The sequence below is a fragment of the Anabrus simplex genome, chromosome 2, assembly GCF_040414725.1.
Source record: "Anabrus simplex isolate iqAnaSimp1 chromosome 2, ASM4041472v1, whole genome shotgun sequence".
Taxonomy (NCBI): Eukaryota; Metazoa; Arthropoda; class Insecta; order Orthoptera; family Tettigoniidae; genus Anabrus; species Anabrus simplex.
The window spans coordinates 755,269,843-755,288,301 of record NC_090266.1 but is presented as its reverse complement, the minus strand read 5'-3'; positions in this window follow the sequence as shown (position 1 = coordinate 755,288,301).

Genomic DNA, 18,459 nt, shown 5'->3' with positions numbered 1-18,459 from the left:
AGACAAATCAATCGCGATACAGCCCATTTGACCTCCTGAATCCAAACGATCTCTTACTGGAATCCTACAAGGTGAGCTTCAGTGGAACAACTTTTCCCAAACCAGAAATGCCTTTTATTAAACCAGTTGGTAATTTTGCAAGTATGTCTATTATAATCAGAAAGAATGCTTTCACAAATCTTGCATGGACCATATGTCAAGCTGACTGGTATGTAATTATCGGCTTTATTTTTATCACCCATTCCTTCACTCACAGGGGCTACTATAGTATTTCTCCACTCAATTGGTGTAGTTCGTTCATGCTGACAGTAATCTAGTAAGTATTTCAGATATGGAACTATATCCCAACCCATTGTCTTTATTATATCCTCAGAAATCTTATCAATTCCAGCTCCTTTTCTATTTTTTCAACTTTTGTACCTTATTGTAAAGGTCCTTGTTATCGTATAAATTTCAATACTTCGTTAGTATTAGTGACTCCTCTGATTGGACATTATCCTTGTAACTAGCAATCTGACTGATTACTTCTGCCTTCTGTAAATCCTCACATAGGCCTATACACTCCCCTTGTTTATTAATGATTCCTCGAAAGTCCTCCTTCCAACCCGTTTCTGCCTTAAAGTACCGATAATTGCGCTTCCCACTTTTAAGTAAAATTTGTATGACTAACAGTTATGCTTGCCATCAAGTTATACTTAGATGACTTCTTTGCTAGATTCAGTTTCCTAGATATTCCTTTAATTCCCCCTTACTTCAAAAACCATTTATAACTTTACTTCTTTCCAAACTGCACATCCTTCTCAGTCTCTTTCCTTGTCTGTTATAATATAGTGGGCATTCGCTATACCTTACTTGTTTTCACATTCCTCAACAATTGCTTTAAAACCACCCCACAGACTGTTTACATTTTTATTTACCATTTTCCACCGATTATAATTACTTCTTAAGAACTTCCTCATACTCGTCTTATCAACCATATGGTACTGCCTAATAGTCCTAGTTTTACAACCTTTATTTCTATCACATTTATTTTTAAATACAACGCAAAAGGCTTCGATACCAATTATACCATCTAATACTTGAGTTTCGCTACAGAGCTCATCTTGTTTTACCAGCACCATGTCCAGATTATTCTTCCCTCTACTTGGTTCCATCACTTTCCAATTTAGCTGTCCTTCCCAGATTTGCCATTTGCCATTTGTTGGTCGTTCGCATTACCTTCCCAAATGACATTTGATAAATTGAGATCACCCGTTACTGTAACGTTCCTTTCGTTTTCGTTTCGTTCCCAATAAAGCTGACTACATTATGAAATAATGTTCGAATATAATGAGTGCTCAGCGTAGTAGCCTTCGATTCAGATGCTTGTGGGTTTAATTCTCGGTCGGGCTGGAGATTTTAGTCTCATCTTGTTAATTCGTCTGGATCGAGGAGATGTGTTTATTTGGTCTCAATGCGCACTTGTTCATGTACACAGACAATACATCATACTAGCAACCATCACACAGACACGCAATAGTGAATACCTCCCACCCCATAGGGTTGGGATCAGGAAAGGCATCAGGCCAATTCATCATGTGGCACAAACCTCAAATAAATGGGAAAAGCGAAAAGGAGGAAGAAGAAGGGAGGAAAAATCAAATCTTCAACAACACATTTGCATAGAACAGTGGATCGTAACACGTCAAAATTAAAACTTACCTTTACACCTCGAAATGATAGATTTTGACTACAACCCATACACTCGGTTTTCACATTCAGCAAGTCACGCAGCAGGTATTTCAATTGATCGATGTTATTGTCCATTAATTTTTGAAGCGGTACTTAATTTAAATTAACTTTATTCAGGTCTAAAGAAGGTTTGCCTTTTGTGTACTACAACTGCAGAAATATAAGAATAAAATAATTGAATTGACAAATAAAGGCAGCATTGTCAAAAAATAATGTGCCTTATTTACCTCAAGATATTTATACTCTTCTCAAAAGATTATATAGCTGAAGTAATTGGCCGAACTGTACTTCTTCTTTGTTAAAACCCACTCTGTCTGAGACAGGAAGAGAATAGTCCCCGTTACACGGACAATGTGAAAACGAAGCCTGTCATTTCCACTTTCATAATATCGATATAGACACGCCTTAGTTATCGACTTCCAAGTTAATTAAACACGGAGACACCATAGCGTTCATCTCAAGAAAGAAAATCAATTAAAATGTGTGTGGGCCGACTGTTTGGCGTAGCCTGCCCTGTTCCTCAATACCTGATACCACTTTCGTAACATTCCAGTCATAGCACGGGGGTGAGGTCCTCCCATTTAATCTTGGAATTTTCCTTAAGAAATGTCTCAAGGATTAAAAGATAAAAAAATAAGGGACTTTATCACAATATTCAATATAGCTGATGTGGCACGTCTTTGCCAATGAAAAATTAAAATCCTGCTTCTATGCTCATTAACAGCGAGACAGGGCAAGCCAAGGCAATATCCGGCAAATGGCTTTGTTTCTCTCAGGCCTCAATCTTGCAGCAATTAAAAACAAAAGAGCAACGAAAGTGTCTGCCGCGCAAGAAAACAATATCCTGGTTTAAATACATTAGCCGTGCACAAAGAAGGATGATGCGGATCAAAAGATTAATGCTAGCTGTCTCAGACCCGTACCCAGGATACTTTACACATTTCGTCATCATACATCTCCTCCTTGCAGCATATACTGGCTAAGAGTTATATTATTATTATTATTATTATTATTATTATTATTATTATTATTATTATTATTATTATTATTATTATTATTATTATTATTATTATTATTATTATTATTATTACAGTCGTTATTATTACCAACATTTATGATCACATATGCTACATTTTACTGTCGAATCTTCTTGTGGCTTTTGTATTTTTAGCTAAATGACTCTCATTCCATATCAATACGCCTCAAAACTGAGACTTAAATCTAGTGAAGTACGCACTATGCTAGCTTAATACTGTGTAACTATAAATATAACCATACTACTTTTGCAATATGGATTGAAAGAGAATACTCGGAAGGTCTTTCAGCCAAGGGATGGAATTACATATAAAACATTAACAGCGAAAATGTTGCACTGTATTAATAATGTCGTGGCCTGCCCTTTACGGAAATAGATGGCACCAAAAATATAGGGTCTAATCTTGTAAATATGTGTGATGACCTGCATTACAGGGCCCTGCAGATTCCACTGTGGTATTATGACGTTTACACTGACATGAGGAATGCCATCTTAGTCTGTACCGTTCGATATATATTCCACTTTTCAAGACTTGCTACTTATTTCATCGACATCCCTCTCGCAATATCTTGTACAGCGTAAGAGATGCTGTTCATGTTTTCCACCAAAGTTGACGATTACTTAAAAGAGTTACTTGAAAATAATAATAATAATAATAATAATAATAATAATAATAATAATAATAATAATAATAATAATAATAATAATAATAATAATAATATCTAGCATCCTTGAACAAGCCAGATATTGACTTTGATGCATGTGAGTGGTTGTTACATTTTTCAGTGAAACAAAAGAATTCCCGGTAGCCATACAAGGCCTAGTGGTAGCCAAAAATAACTACCGAAAGTACATCATCAAAGACATGACCTAGCCTCTGTAGAAAGTGCAACATGGGCAGAGAAATTATAGAGCACATGAAAAGTGGCTGCTCTACAACTAGCCGCTGCTGAGTATACCCAGCGAGGAGACAACGTTGCCGAAGTCATTCACCAGCGTATATGTTTGGGCACAGGACTTAGCACCGATCATACACCCTAATATAGGTACATCAAAAACCGTTTAACGAAAAATTAAGAGTGAAAAATGAGCTGGATGAGCAAAGTATGGATGGACACATGAACGAGTCACAGTCTACCTAATACTGTACTGGCAGACAAAGCGTCGAAGATAACATGTCTGGTCGACATAGCAATCCCAGCGCCTGAGAACATCCAAGAGAAGATCACGGAAAATGCCCATATCTACAATTATTAACTACTTAACTACATGTCAGGGTCTGCCTGGCTGAAGTGATAAATGCATGCTAGGTTCACCAGTAAGGACGTGGGTTCGATTCCCCGTCAGAAAGTAGACAATTTTAAGAAACGATATTTTCACTTACGGAGGGTCATATTGCCCTGAGGCTCACTCAGTCTACACCAATTCCTGGGCCATTGGCGGCCAGGCGTAGAGCTAACCACTCTACCTTACCAAGGGCCGAGGTTACGGATAGTGGAAGCCTTTACCTTCCATCTCTCCAATGGTTTTCGTGGCCTTTACTTTGATTACAGTTTAACTATATGTCAATACGAATGAGTAAGGTAGGCAGTTGCCAAATTTTTATCAGCAAAACTGAAATGTTTTTCTCTAGTAAAAATTTATCTGAAATTAGTTTTAGTAGACCTCCTAAAATGCTTGTACCGAGCTCGATAGCTGCAGTCGCTTAAGTGTGGCCAGTATCCAGTATTCGGGAGATAGTGGGTTCGAACCCCACTGTCGGCAGCCCTGAAGATGGTTTTCCATGGTTTCCCATTTTCACACCAGGCAAATGCTGGGGCTGTACCTTAATTAAGGCCACGGCCGCTTCCTTCCCACTTCAAGCCCTCTACCGTTCCATCGTCGCCGTAAGACCTATCTGTGTCGGTGCGACGTAAAACAAATAGCAAATTTAAAAAATGCCTGTAGTTAGCCGTTATAAATCTGATGTATTTACCATCGAAATTATTTTATGACGAAAAGGAAAAAAATGTTACCACACATTTAATACAAAGTTCAAGTGAATAACCCATAATACATCAACTATTTTACTATGACGCTTAATCTACGTTCTCTAGATCGCTTTGAATCATATCCCGTACAAGTTAGACACCTGTTTCGGGAAGAGAAGTGGGACGACAAAGAACGATAATCATAAGATATAAAGTGAGTAATTACGAGAAGGAATTACGTACTACAATTTCTAATTGATCATGCTATATCTTTAAATATAACGTAGCATGCTCGAAAGCGTAGTACCATAAGACATATCTGTGTCGGTGCGACGTAAAACAAATTGTGAAAACGAAAAGAGCGTACTATGTCATGTACGAGAATGTGATTTCGAATGTTACGAATTTTGTAATTTTTGAATGACCTTTGCGTCGCACCGATACTGATAGGTTTTATGGTGGCGATGGGATAGTAATGGGCCAGAATTTGGAAGAAAGCGATCGTGGCCTTAATTAAGGTACAGTCCCAGCATTTACCTCGTGTGAAAATGGGAAACCACGGAAAATGATCTTCAGGGTTATCGACAGTGGGGTTCGAACCCACTATCTCCCGAATGCAAGCTCACAGCTGCGTGATCCAAACCACACGCTCAACTCGCTCAGAGCGTTTATACTGTGTTTGTATAACTACTGAAACCAATGGCTTTACAAGCTTACTAATTGGTAAATGTGTTCATTTGTTTACAACGAATTCTCTGTTCTAGTAAATTACTGTAGATTTGAAACGTTGCTCGGTAGAAAGAATGCACTGATAAAATTGTTATAAGCTGGCTATAGTCCGCCTCCGTAACGTAATGGTTAGTGTTATTAGATGCCGTCCTTGAGGGCCCGGATTCGATTCCCGGTACTCCCAAAAATTTAAGAGTGGCAGGAGGGCTGGTATGTGGTTGAAATGGCACATGCAGTTCACCTCCAATGGGGGTGTGCCTGATAAGAGCTGCACCACCTCGGGATGAGGACACGAGTTTACTTTTTATCAGGCTATAAAGAAAGTATTTGATGCCAAATCTAGCCCCACATAGTGATATTCCTTATTCTCTTGTCATAAATAGAAAGTGTTCAACAAGACGCTGGGCAAATTTATTATAAGTACCCGGTTGGAGAGGAAATGTATTCCCGATACCATTGTAGTGTATTAAAACAGATTTTGAAGAATATAATGATGTGCATAATGCTGTGTCCGCCTCTGTGGTGTAATGGTTAGTGTGATTAGTTGCCACCCCCGGAGGCCCAGGTTCGATTCCCGGCTCTGCCACTAAATTTGAAAAGTGGTACGAGGCCTGGAACGGGGTACACTCAGCCTCAGGAGGTCAACTGAGTAGAGGTGGGTTCGATTCCCACCTCAGCCATCCTGGAAATGGTTTTCCGTGCTTTCCCACTTCTCCTCCAGGCATATGCCGGGATGTTACCTAACTTAAGGCCACGGCCGCTTCCTTCCCTCTTCCTTCTTTATCACGTTCAATATTCCGATCGCCCAACAAGGCTCCTGTTCAGCATAGCAGGTGAGGCCGCCTGGGAGAGGTACTGGTCATCATCCCCAGTTGTATCTCCCGACCCAATGTTTCACGCTCCAGGACACTGCCCTTGAGGCGGTAGAGGTGGGATCCCTCTCTAAGTCCGAGGGAAAAACCAACCCTGGAGGGAAAACAGATTAAGAAAGAAAGAAAGAATATAATGCTGTGTGTAATACACGAAATCAATACACGAACCAGGCTACTGTACTTACCAAAATAAATATATTGTCCATGAGAAGATAAAGCACGGCATCTTTCTCGACGTCTATAGGCTAAGAAGGTCACAGCTTCTGCAAACAGGCTAACAGTTAACTTAAATTTTTGAAGGTAATAATCAGAGGTTCCTTTACTCAGAGTAGTTAGTATTTCACCTTCATGTACTCTCATGCGTCCTCCAAGTTCGAATCCTCTTGTATATATGCGTGTATGTCTACAACTTAGTCCCATTTTCTGATGCAGGGTCGGGGATGAGGTGAGATGAAATTATGTGACATGTTTTACGCGTTGATGCCCTTCCTGACACCAATGTCAGTTGAGGAGCTAACGAAGATGGAATGAATGAGGGTGAATTAAGTTAGGTAAGGAGGTGGAAGTAATCGGCTGTGACCTATAAGTAGGAACTGTCCTAGCATTTCCTTGGAAGTGAAAATGGGAAACCACACAAAACCATTCTTCCAACAGCCGACGGTGGGGTTCGAACCAATTCGTCTCCCGAATGTAGAACTTGGCTTCATAGCCGTAGCGCGCTAACATGCGCGGTCACTCCGCTCAGTAGTTCGTTTCCTCTTGTATGCTGTTATAATTTCGTCCATATCGGAGGTACAGTGTCGTGGTTAATGGGTTTGTGCAATAAATATTCCGGAGTGAAATATGACGTGAATCGTTGTTTGTTGTGTGTAGAAACAATGAATCTGTAGGGAGACAGAAGCACTTAGACACTTTTCCTTTCTTACAATTTGTTTTACGTTGCACCGACACAGATAGGTCTTATGGCGACAATGGGATAGGAAATACTTAGGAGTGGGAAGGAAGTGGCATTTACCTAGTGTGAAAATGGGAAACCACGGAAAACCATCTTCAGGGCTGCCGACAGTGGAGCTCGAACCCACTACCTCTCGGATGCAAGCTCACAGCTGTGCGCTCCTAACCACACGGCCAACTCGCCCGGTCACTTAGATTCTAATACCTTGGAGGGGAATTTAATGTTAGAACAGAAAGAATTCCACACAACTGTCAAAATATTAAACAAAGAGTAGATCGCACCGTAAAACACAATTAAAAGTATGTTGGATAATAAAATATCTGTGACAAAGGAAAATAAGAACATGAAGTATGGAGAAATGAAACAAATGAACGATATGATACACGATTGTTCCTAGAATATATAACACTGTTTACAATCTAGAGCTTCTAAGAATTTCTGATAATACGTAAAATGTGTATAAAACAATACTTAGATCTATTTTTTTTTCTTGCTATTTGCTTTACGTCGCACCGCCACAGATAGGTCTTACGGTGACGATGGGACAGTAAAGGCCTAGGAATGGGAAGGAAGCGGCCGTGGACTTAATTAAGGTACAGCCCCAGCATTTGCCTGCTGTGAAAATGGGAAACCACGGAAAACCATCTTCAGGGCTGCCGACAGTTGGATTCGAACCCACTATCTCCCGAATGCGAGCTCACAGCTGCGCGCCCCCTAAGCGCACGGCCAACTCGCCCGGTAGATCTATTTATAAATGGTTTGTGTAGTATAAGGCGTAAAAAAGCTAGAAAGTATGCATCAAAACCAAACTAGGTTACAATAAGCCAACACGCGCTCCTTAGTTTCTGTTCATCTACAACTTCGAGAAAAAGGATTGCATATTACTCTGTTCTATTCTAAGTAAACTCGCGCACATTATCATGGATTTTAAAATCTGGAAATTCACATCCATTAATTTCGAATTAATTAAAATCATTAAATAAACTGTTGGTCAACGGCACAAATTGCAACCGAGTAATTGTTAGTGCATAATTACGATGAGAGTGGTAGATTTACAACATAAATTAATAAATATACCCGAAAGTACTGCAATTTACGCAGAAGTATACAACTACCGTATTTTAATTCGGTTTTAAGTATACCTAGAGAGTTGGCCGCGCGGTTAGGACCACGCAGCCGTGAAATTTCATTCGGGAGATGGTGGGTTCGACCCCACTGTCGGCAGCCCTGAAGATGGTTTTCCGTGGTTTCCCATTTTCACATCAGGCAAATGCTGGGCTGTATCTTAATTAAGGACACGGCCGCTTTCTTCCCACTTCTAGCCCTTTCCTATCCAATCGTAACCAGGAGACCTATCTGTGTGTCTCTGTCGGTGTGACGTAAATCAATTTCTAAGTTTTAAAAATAAATAAAAAATTAAGTACGTTACAACAATCTACATACGTATGTTTAAGAGCAGAAAGATACTACAGTAGATAGAACTCCAATTTATATCACAGAGAAGAAAATCATGATAACATGTCACTAAAGACAACAGCTCGATATCATCTGTCAATAACGTAGCTCCACAGTAGATTGACGGCATTGGATGTAAAACAACATCCAGTTCTTACCTCGGCCGTCCGCAAAATTACTTCGTATCTCATGGGTTACAGAACATACTATCCTCGCCTCAAAAATAGAGAGAAGTCGTCATTAATATTTGCATATATTGATTACATTAATCCAAACGCAATGAATAATAATAATCATAGTCATAGTAATAAATCACAGTAATAACCATCACCACTATCACCATCATCATCTCTTAATAACTGAGATACATTTTAGGTAAAATATGAAAAAAATGACAAAATATTGTTTCATAAGACTCCACATGTTTCATCACCCTCATTATTGTTAGTTCTTTGTCCGTAACTCTAATAAAAACGCAATGTCATGAAGGCTTATTTTCTCTTGGTGTAACGTCGCACTAACACATCGAAGGTTTTCGGTGACGCAAGGATCGGAAAGGGCTGGGATTGAGAAGGTAGCACCGTGGGCTTAATTAAGGTATATCCTCAGCATTTGCCTGGTGTAAAAATGGAAAACCACCTTGAGGACTGCCAACGGTGGGATTTGAACCCACTATCTCCCAAATGCAAGTTCATATCTACGCAAACCCAACTACGTAGATTATTATTATTATTATTATTATTATTATTATTATTATTATTATTATTATTATTATTATTATTATTAAATTACGAAATTATTCTTACATCCCCCTGTTTACAGACCCACTTTGCCGTTCTGGAGTGAAAGCTGGGTGGACTCAATTTATCATATTCATCAGTTGGAATTAATAGACATGAAAGTAGCAAGAAAAACTGCTGATACAAGCATGTAGGAACAGTGGAAGGAGGGTACTCAAAATGAGGAGATGAAGATTAAGCTATAAATTAATTCGATGGATGAAGTTGTGGGCATAAACTGGCTTCAGTGATGCGGTCATGTGAGGCGAACGGATAGGTTACCTAGGAATAAAATAGTGAGATGAGGGGTACGAGAAGCAAAGGGTGACAGAGATGACGATGGTTAGACTCAGTTTCTAATTATTACAAGTGGAACTAAACCAGGCCACAGAGGTAGTTGGAAATGCAGCATTGTGGAAGCACAAAGTTCATTCAGAGGGGCTCACTGACTGAGCGCTGAAATACATAACAGACTCTAATGAACATTAATGTATGGACTATCAAAGCAGTAATATTGGCATGTACAGCAATATCCGATGCAACAGTCAGAAGCACTGTTACCGCGGGTATGGAGACGGACTGAAAGCAATATCACGACTAATTGAAAAAAGACCCTTTGGGTATTTAGCTACGGAGTAAAAACAGATTAAAGTAAATAAAATTACAATTATGCTTTTATATTTATATTTTCAGCATATAGCGCGGGAATTCCTAACGTACTTTGAAAATTTCTGAGGATCTCATTTCTCATGTCAGCTGCTGGCTGTAGTAGGCCTACTACATCAATAGTGGATTGAACGGAAGGATCAACAAGTTACGAGCTTTGTTCTTATCTGTCATGTTCCGCTTTAGGGAACTGGAATACTGTAATCAACAGGCCTGTGTTATTCCTGAATCAGTCTGATAACCTGTGCTAATGTGTTTTCTATTCTGCCACGTATGTAATGAGTAGGGCCCGGATTTTTTGAAATGCATATGCGCATATGCAAAAGCAAATTTTGAACGTTCGTGCATATTTTGAGTGTTAGTGCATATAAAGACATATTTTTCTCTTATGTGTGATCACTTATCTAAGATTTCTGAACGAAATGAAAAATCTACTGAACTCTGTATGTTGTACATCCCTTGGCAACATAAGAAGCATTCCCTGATCAAGGAAAAAGGTTTCACTGTCGCAATACAACCAGCTAGACAACAGCTATTTCCTTCTTTCTGACATTCCTTCCTCCTTCTTCTTACAGTAGTTTCCCAAGGTTTGCTTAAACAAGTGCGGCCATCTGTTAACTTGCTCTTCGTCGATTGCAGTGTTTCACCGGATTAAACTGTAAAAATGCCTAAAGTCTTTGACAGAAGAATGTTCCGAGCAGTCAGTGCCAGTGTAGAAGTATTGCCCAGTTACGACCGTCGACGTAGAACGATCATTTTTAGCGTATAAATTAATTCTGGCCGACAACAGAAAGTCATTGACTCCTGAAAACATTGAAAAACTGTTGAAACCTACTGCCATGCATCATTTTGCAAGGAATTATTTCATGTTCATCAATTTTTTTTTTTGCTAGGGGCTTTACGTCGCACCGACACAGATAGGTCTTATGGCGACGATGGGATAGGAAAGGACAAGGAGTTGGAAGGAAGCGGCCGTGGCCTTAATTAAGGTACAGCCCCAGCATTTGCCTGGTGTGAAAATGGGAAACCACGGAAAACCATTTTCAGGGCTGCCGATAGTGGGATTCGAACCTACTATCTCCCGGATGCAAGCGTTCATCAATTTAGCGGTGAGTTAAAATTAAATAATGCTTCTGGTGAGTGTATTTGATTTTAGTGCATATTTTTGTGCATATTTACAACATTTTTAGTGTATATGTGCATGCATATTTTCGGAGCTTTTAGTGCATATGAATCCGGGCCCTAGTAATGAGATTGGGATTTGGCATAAGGCAAAGAGCAAACTTGTAGTCTTACACAACTATTGATACCGTGTTCTTAGCCACGGGATCGCCGGACTGAGTTGAGACGCTCGCCTTCTGACCCCAACTTGCCAGGTTCCATCCTAGCTCAATCCGGTGGTATTTGAAGGTGTTCAGATACGTCAGCCTCGTGTAGGTAGATTTACTGGAAGGTAAAAGAACTCCGCGGAACAAAATCCCGGCACCTCGGCGACTCCAAAAACCGAAAAAATAGTTAGTGGGACCTCCAGCTTTCCGAGGGCACCGTAGCACTAGGACGTGATTCTACTCTTAAAAATCCCACGCATATTGGCCGAGATTTGAACTGAGACCACCTTGGTGACAAGTGATTGACGATATTACTTGACTACCTCGCGCCATGGACAGAAAGCGACGTAAGTTTGTATCGAAGACACAAGTTCAACATTTACATAAAACTAAAAGAGTAAAACCACAGGAGACCATTTCAGATATGGTCGATGGTCGAATTCCAAGTCGTTTGCCACACCCCCGCCCCCCAAGCCCAAGATACACGGTGTATATGACGGACTGAGTTACCCTCGTTGATTATTCAACAGGAGTACTGAGTTCAAGTTGCTTACTGAAGGTAACACCACATAATTATCCTTAGGAGTCGCAAAGAACTATAACATTTCATACATATATTCAACCGCAAAATATACTGTATTTTACAGTACTCTAGGAATGTACTGTAGATTGGAGAAGCAATATCTTGTTTATTTGAAGTTTCCTTGCTTGGAGCAATCAAACGTCAATTTTTCGTAACTCGTCACATTGGTGGCGTTAATAAACGTTTAACTTACGTACAATAATAACATTGAATTTGAAGTTAGATTTGCGTCCAATATTCATAGATTAGAGCTCGTGTAAGAAAATGTGCATTTAAATTCAGATATTTTCTTGCAATAAACCATACACCATTACAAGCCAGATGTAAGAATGATATTGAAATACACATTTCCTAAACATGACAGAAGTAAAGGAAAACATTGCCCAATTCTCAAACATCCGTGGCCGTATATTCAATTCATTAAGTCCGCGAACTTCGTTATTTATTTCGCTTAACGGTTCTTTTATATCTTATAAAAATATTGACACTTAATCTGAATTTTTCACTATGCTTCCTAATGTAACTCGAATAAAAGTAAAATCTTAAATGTCTCATGACGTTGCTATGAAGAACTGAGTTGAGTAGTTCACCGAAGTTCAGATTTTATAATATAATTAATTTAATTTCTGCATGGATCTCCCCAAAAATTCTACTACTATACAAGTACGTGTGCAGCATTCTCTTGAGCATCCTTAGGTCCATGTTGTTTATAGATCAATAAAACTATCTTCATAATACTTATTATCCCGTAAGCAACAATGAAGGGCAGAATGAAAACGAAAAATAATTATCTCAGATGCTCTTAAAATACGGATTATTATTCAAGGTATGAATCGCCAAGATATTTTAATGGATCACTACGGTCTGCGCTTCTTTAATCAACATTAGACCCAATTTCATCGCTCTTACTTCAACACACACCTACATCTGCCTGAATATATATATATATATTGGTTTCCAATCCACTTCGTCTCCCGAATGCAGAGCTTGGGTCCATAGCCGAAGAGCGTTAACAAGAGCGGCCACTTCACTCTGTCACCATAAAACATCAGTAAAAATTAATTTTCATAATCTTTAAATACCATTGATTCACAATTTTTTGAAACTATAATTTCACGTCTCTGTTGATATTGTGACCATAGTTACGGGACTTCCAGTTTTACGTGGATTCCGGCGAAATATACGTGACTTGTCATTTCAAAACTCCCGCATATATTGACCGGTACTGTCTGAATTTGTGCTGCATGTTATGTTATGGTTTCTTATGATTTATTAACGAGTAGGGCCCGAATTTCGATGAGTTGGAATTTTTTCTGGTGATGCACGGGCGATGCTCCGTTGAAAATAAGCATGACTCATTCCAAAAGGAGTGAAATTAAACCGTTTTAGGTCTTTTATTATTTTTTCCACATTTTATCATTTTACTCGGATAAGGCATTTTTTACTTTTTATAAGCAATGTTAAGGCCATTTTATTCAATAATAATAATTTCTGTCATTTTTAGATGGTTTTGATTCATCACCACAAACCATTAATCTATGTCTACCCCTTAGTCCCGTTTCCTGATACGGGGTCATGGATGAGGTAATATGGAAGCATATGGCATTCTTTCGTGGCCGGATGCCCTTCCTGATGCCAACCTCAGTTGAGGAGCTAATGAAAATGAAATTAATAATGGTGAATGAAATTGGGTAAAGTGGTGGAAGGAATCGGCTGTGGCCTATGAATAGGAACTATCCCGGCATTTGCCTGGATGTGAAGATGGGAAACAACAAAAGACCATTCTCAGGACAGCTGACAGTGGGTTTCCAATCCACTCCGTCTCCCGAATGCAGAACTTGGATCCATAGCCGAAGAGCGTTAACAAGAGCGGCCACTTCATTCGGTCACCATAAAATATCAGTAAAAATTAATTTTCACAATCTTTAAATACCATTGATTCACAATTTTTTTGAAATCTGTGAGAATAATTCTTCACCCCATACATATATTTCGAACTTATTTACGCCCAGCCACAAGTACGTGAGGGTGAGTACCTTTCGAAGCGTGGTGAAGATTCTCGTCCGTGTTCGAGGGTTTTACCAAGCAGGTCCTACGGTTCATGTCACTCGCATTCCATTCAGTAATATTGCATTTTCGAATCATTATTGTACAAGATTTATAGCGGTTCGGTAGTGTTCAATTTTAACTCCAACATGCCGACAGTAAAACAAATTACTTCTGAAAAATTAAAACAGTGTGTTTCCGAGTACGGAACGCTGATTTTTTGTTTTGTTTTGTTTTTTCTTCAAGTGACGGTAGAATTCTCTACTGCAAAATTTGTAATATGAAAGTTATGGCAGAAAAAATATAAATTCACAATCCTACAACTTGAGAATAGAGAGAAATACAAGCGAGGCTTTGAAGCAAAAGACAAAGGAATTGACGTCATGGCCGGTGCTGTAGTGTGAGAAGAGTGACCTCATAAAGAGTCAAAAATAAAGATGATTTAATAATTAATGTATAGTGACTAAGTTACTTGTAATTAGAGAAAGATCTCTGTTGGTGGTATGAAATAAAGGAAGAAAGAAAGAAATATTGAACGATATTATGATAATATGTATAAGAACAAATCTTGACAATAAAAATATTCTGATCTCAATGAACAAGAAAAATATTCATCTGTATCGCTACGTTGTGAAGGTAATTGTCGGAGCGATGAATGAAGAAAACAATGGGAAAACTTTTGTTCAAAATTGTGAAGTCTTGTGAATTATTTGATAAAACAATGAATTACCTGTGGCCTAATGGTGTCCATCATAATACCGTGTTACTACTTTGCCACGTATGCAACACCATATAGGGTTAAAGTAGTGAACTCCCTTAAGACAAGTCACTCAGGAATGATACTTGTAACCTGCTTGGCACAAGCTTGCCACAGAGTTGCAGCGGATGTGAGGTGTCACTTTTCAGACATGGATAGACTAACTGGAAATGTGAAAAGAAGTATTTCTGAAATCGCCTTACCTTGTGAATAAATTCCAAGATTAGGCCCCTGGAATTTCCCTTGGGTGCTTACGTTTATTTTTGGAAACATTTCGAAATTGTGAAAAACATCATAAACTCACTTGACAGCGACTGTACAGCATCCATTCAAATTTCCCAAGACCTGCTCTTCAACTCAGAAATGGAAGGTAAATTGTTATATTCGAGATCAAATTTTGGATTTTGTTTTTGAAGAAAAACAGTGATTTTCCTCACTATGTTCGCTGATGTTCCGTCCGGAAAGAAGTACTCCCCTTATGGTGTTGAAGAAGGGCTAGAATTGCCAGTATTTGCTGATTAAATTATAACATGTATCTTCAGAAAGGAATTTTTCAAAGCACGTATATAATTCTTTTAGTTAACGATCACCAGTTTAAAGTTCTTAAAGTCAACGTTTTGAAGGTCATTTTTTCATTCTGGTTCAATAAAATTCTGACCCTAACTATTGAGGCTAAGTTGCTTCTGGTTGGAACAGGAAATTATTCTCATTAGCTCGATGGGAAAATAATGTTTTGATATAACAATTCCAATCATTCCTCAGCACTGAGTATGTGTATGTTCTCAGAATTAAGTCTCGAACTTCATGTGCGCACTGACTAGGATATCTCAAGTTCAAAGACGGAAGTTACAAGTAACCCCAAGAATTCTCTCTAAGCGTTGGAATGGGTTTTGCGGAAAATTGTGGGCGATTTCTTGGGTGGAAATCAAACAAATGTTACATATGTTGGAACATCTTTCCTCGTCAACAAATCATACGTTTCTTTATCGTGGCTTTAATGCACCTTTCCAAGAATTTTAAAATTCGGCCCAAGTGTAGGAGAATTGTTTGGTAGATGATGATGGTTGATTTTAAAATTTTCAGATACCTTCATGCTGATTTGTGCACGGAAAACCCACCAAGAGAACTTTTTGGCAGTGTCAAAATCACAAAATTATATTTCATCAATTAATTCCACAAAGACGCAGGTAATTTATTGGTTGATATATTAGGAGTGGTAAGACATGCCAGATTATCTCATTCAACATTCTATGCGTGAACGACACGTGACGCTTCGCATCGACTCGGTGAAACACAATAATATTCTGTCGCAAGCGCTGGTCACTTCTGCTGAATGCTTTCGTGTCATATTTCCACCTGGTTAGAATCCATATTCGGGAAGATGGTCTGATTGTGTATGAGTAGTTTACAGTAAAATTTTCTCTGAAACCCCTCCAAAAAAAGGACGTTTACATTTCTGGTTTACCATCCTGACTGCAGTGTGATTTCTGCTTTGTAATATAGTAATCAATCCATTTTTCATCTCCATTCATCGTTTGTTCCAAAAACAGAGTTCAGTTTGGTTGACATCTGCGTCCGGCTATGCGGCGGAAGCGTCCACGTTTATTGCGACACGACCGCCCGATCCTGTTGCATGACAACGCACGTTGTCATGTCGCAAACAGTGTTAAGCTCTTATTGCAACGATGACATTGGGAGGTCTTGGAGGACCCGCCGTACTCACCAGACATGAGTCCTTGTGACTTCGACCTGTTTCCGAAGTTGAAGGAACCCCTCCGAGACCGCCGATTTCCTGACGTGGCATCTGTACTCCGCGCAGTAGGACTCTCCGTCGCTAGCATCAACAGAGGACGCCTTGCCAACGGTCCCCAACGGCTTCCCAACATTTGGTAAAAGGTAATAGACTTTGCGGGTGTCCACATTGAAGGAATGCAATGAAATTGTACTTGTTAGTTCATTAAATATTAAATATTGCCATTACTTGTATTGCCTCGTAATAAAAATAATGGGTGTAAGAGATATTTATGAGTTATTTTATTTAAATATTAATATAGTAATAACAATACTTATAATATTTTGAAATATGTAAGAGTTACGAGGCCACGGCCGCTTCCTTCCAACTCTTAGCCCTTTCCTATCCCATCGTCGCCAGAAGACCTATCTGTGTCGGTGCGACGTAAAGCCACTAGTAAAAAAATTAGTATTTCAAACTTTTACACTATGACTTACAACAACAACAACAACAAGAGTACAACAAACAATTCCATGTTGAATGGCTAAATCCCAGTTTTCAAGCAGTCTCCTTCTTACGACAGACACCGTCCACCCTCATTAAAGGGTCTGTCTTTACCAGGCTGTAAAACCTAGATGAAATTATTATCTACATTTATGTACGAAGAATTAATTTAAGATTATGGATTTCTAATTCAAATGTTATTTACCAGTATCAATAAATGGTCACATAGAAGAAAAGTATGCTTTTAGGATCAAGCCGGTTGCGAAGTCAGTATGACTTGGGATAGAACTGTGAGAAAAAGACAATTGACGAGTATTACGTTGAAGTGTATTGAACATCCCGAATATCCTTTATGCGGAAGTTTGATCACAAGGAGTGGCAGCTTTAGGAGTTATTGAATTTAGATGAAGAAATTACGTTGCAGTTTGAAAATATTTGAATTTTTCATAAGATTAGATTTTATTGTCGGCTCTAGGAAATATGAGACTGAAGTTGGCAAGCTGTCGGGGTCAGGAAGTGATGAAGGGTTGGAGGTGCGAGGGACGCCAGACTACATCATTCCCATTTCCCCATCCAATCAAATACCAAGTTGGAAAAATGAGAAAGCAAAGGCAAAATTGGTTCACTCGGCAATGTCAACGGTAGCCTCAAGAATTATTCGCAATGTGTCTTTTTCACCAACAATCGATTGCGGTGTCTTGTCGAGATGGGGTAGTGGTAACATTCTGAAGTTTACAAACGTCACATGTGTTCATCTCGAACAGATGAGTCAGAAGCACATGATGTACTCCGTCAGTTAACCCGTAAACAAAACACTGTAGTTTGTTGTTTCTGTGTGTGTCTTAGAGATATTTATACCTTCCTATTTATTTGAACTAAAGCCAAAAGATATTTCTGTACTAACTTAATATTAATCACAATACCAAAATACGTCTAAATCCATTATTTTATGTTCATGCCGGTCACGGGTTCCAGATGAAGTCTCCTGAAGTTGCTTGTAATGATGCTCCCACGTTAGGACTTCTCGAGCATCCATAGTGACGATGTGTGGATATAGTTTATTCATCTTTCTTATTTAATCTGAGTAATTTAATTGAAGGAAACGTAATAATAATAATAATAATAATAATAATAATAATAATAATAATAATAATAATAATAATAATAATTATTGTCTTTACGTGCTACTAACCACCATATGTTTCCCGCAGACGCCGAGTTCCTGAAATTTTGCTCCACAGGGGTACTTTTACTTGTTGGTAAATCCACTGACATGAGGGTGGCGTACTTGAAGACCTTCAAATACCACCGGACCA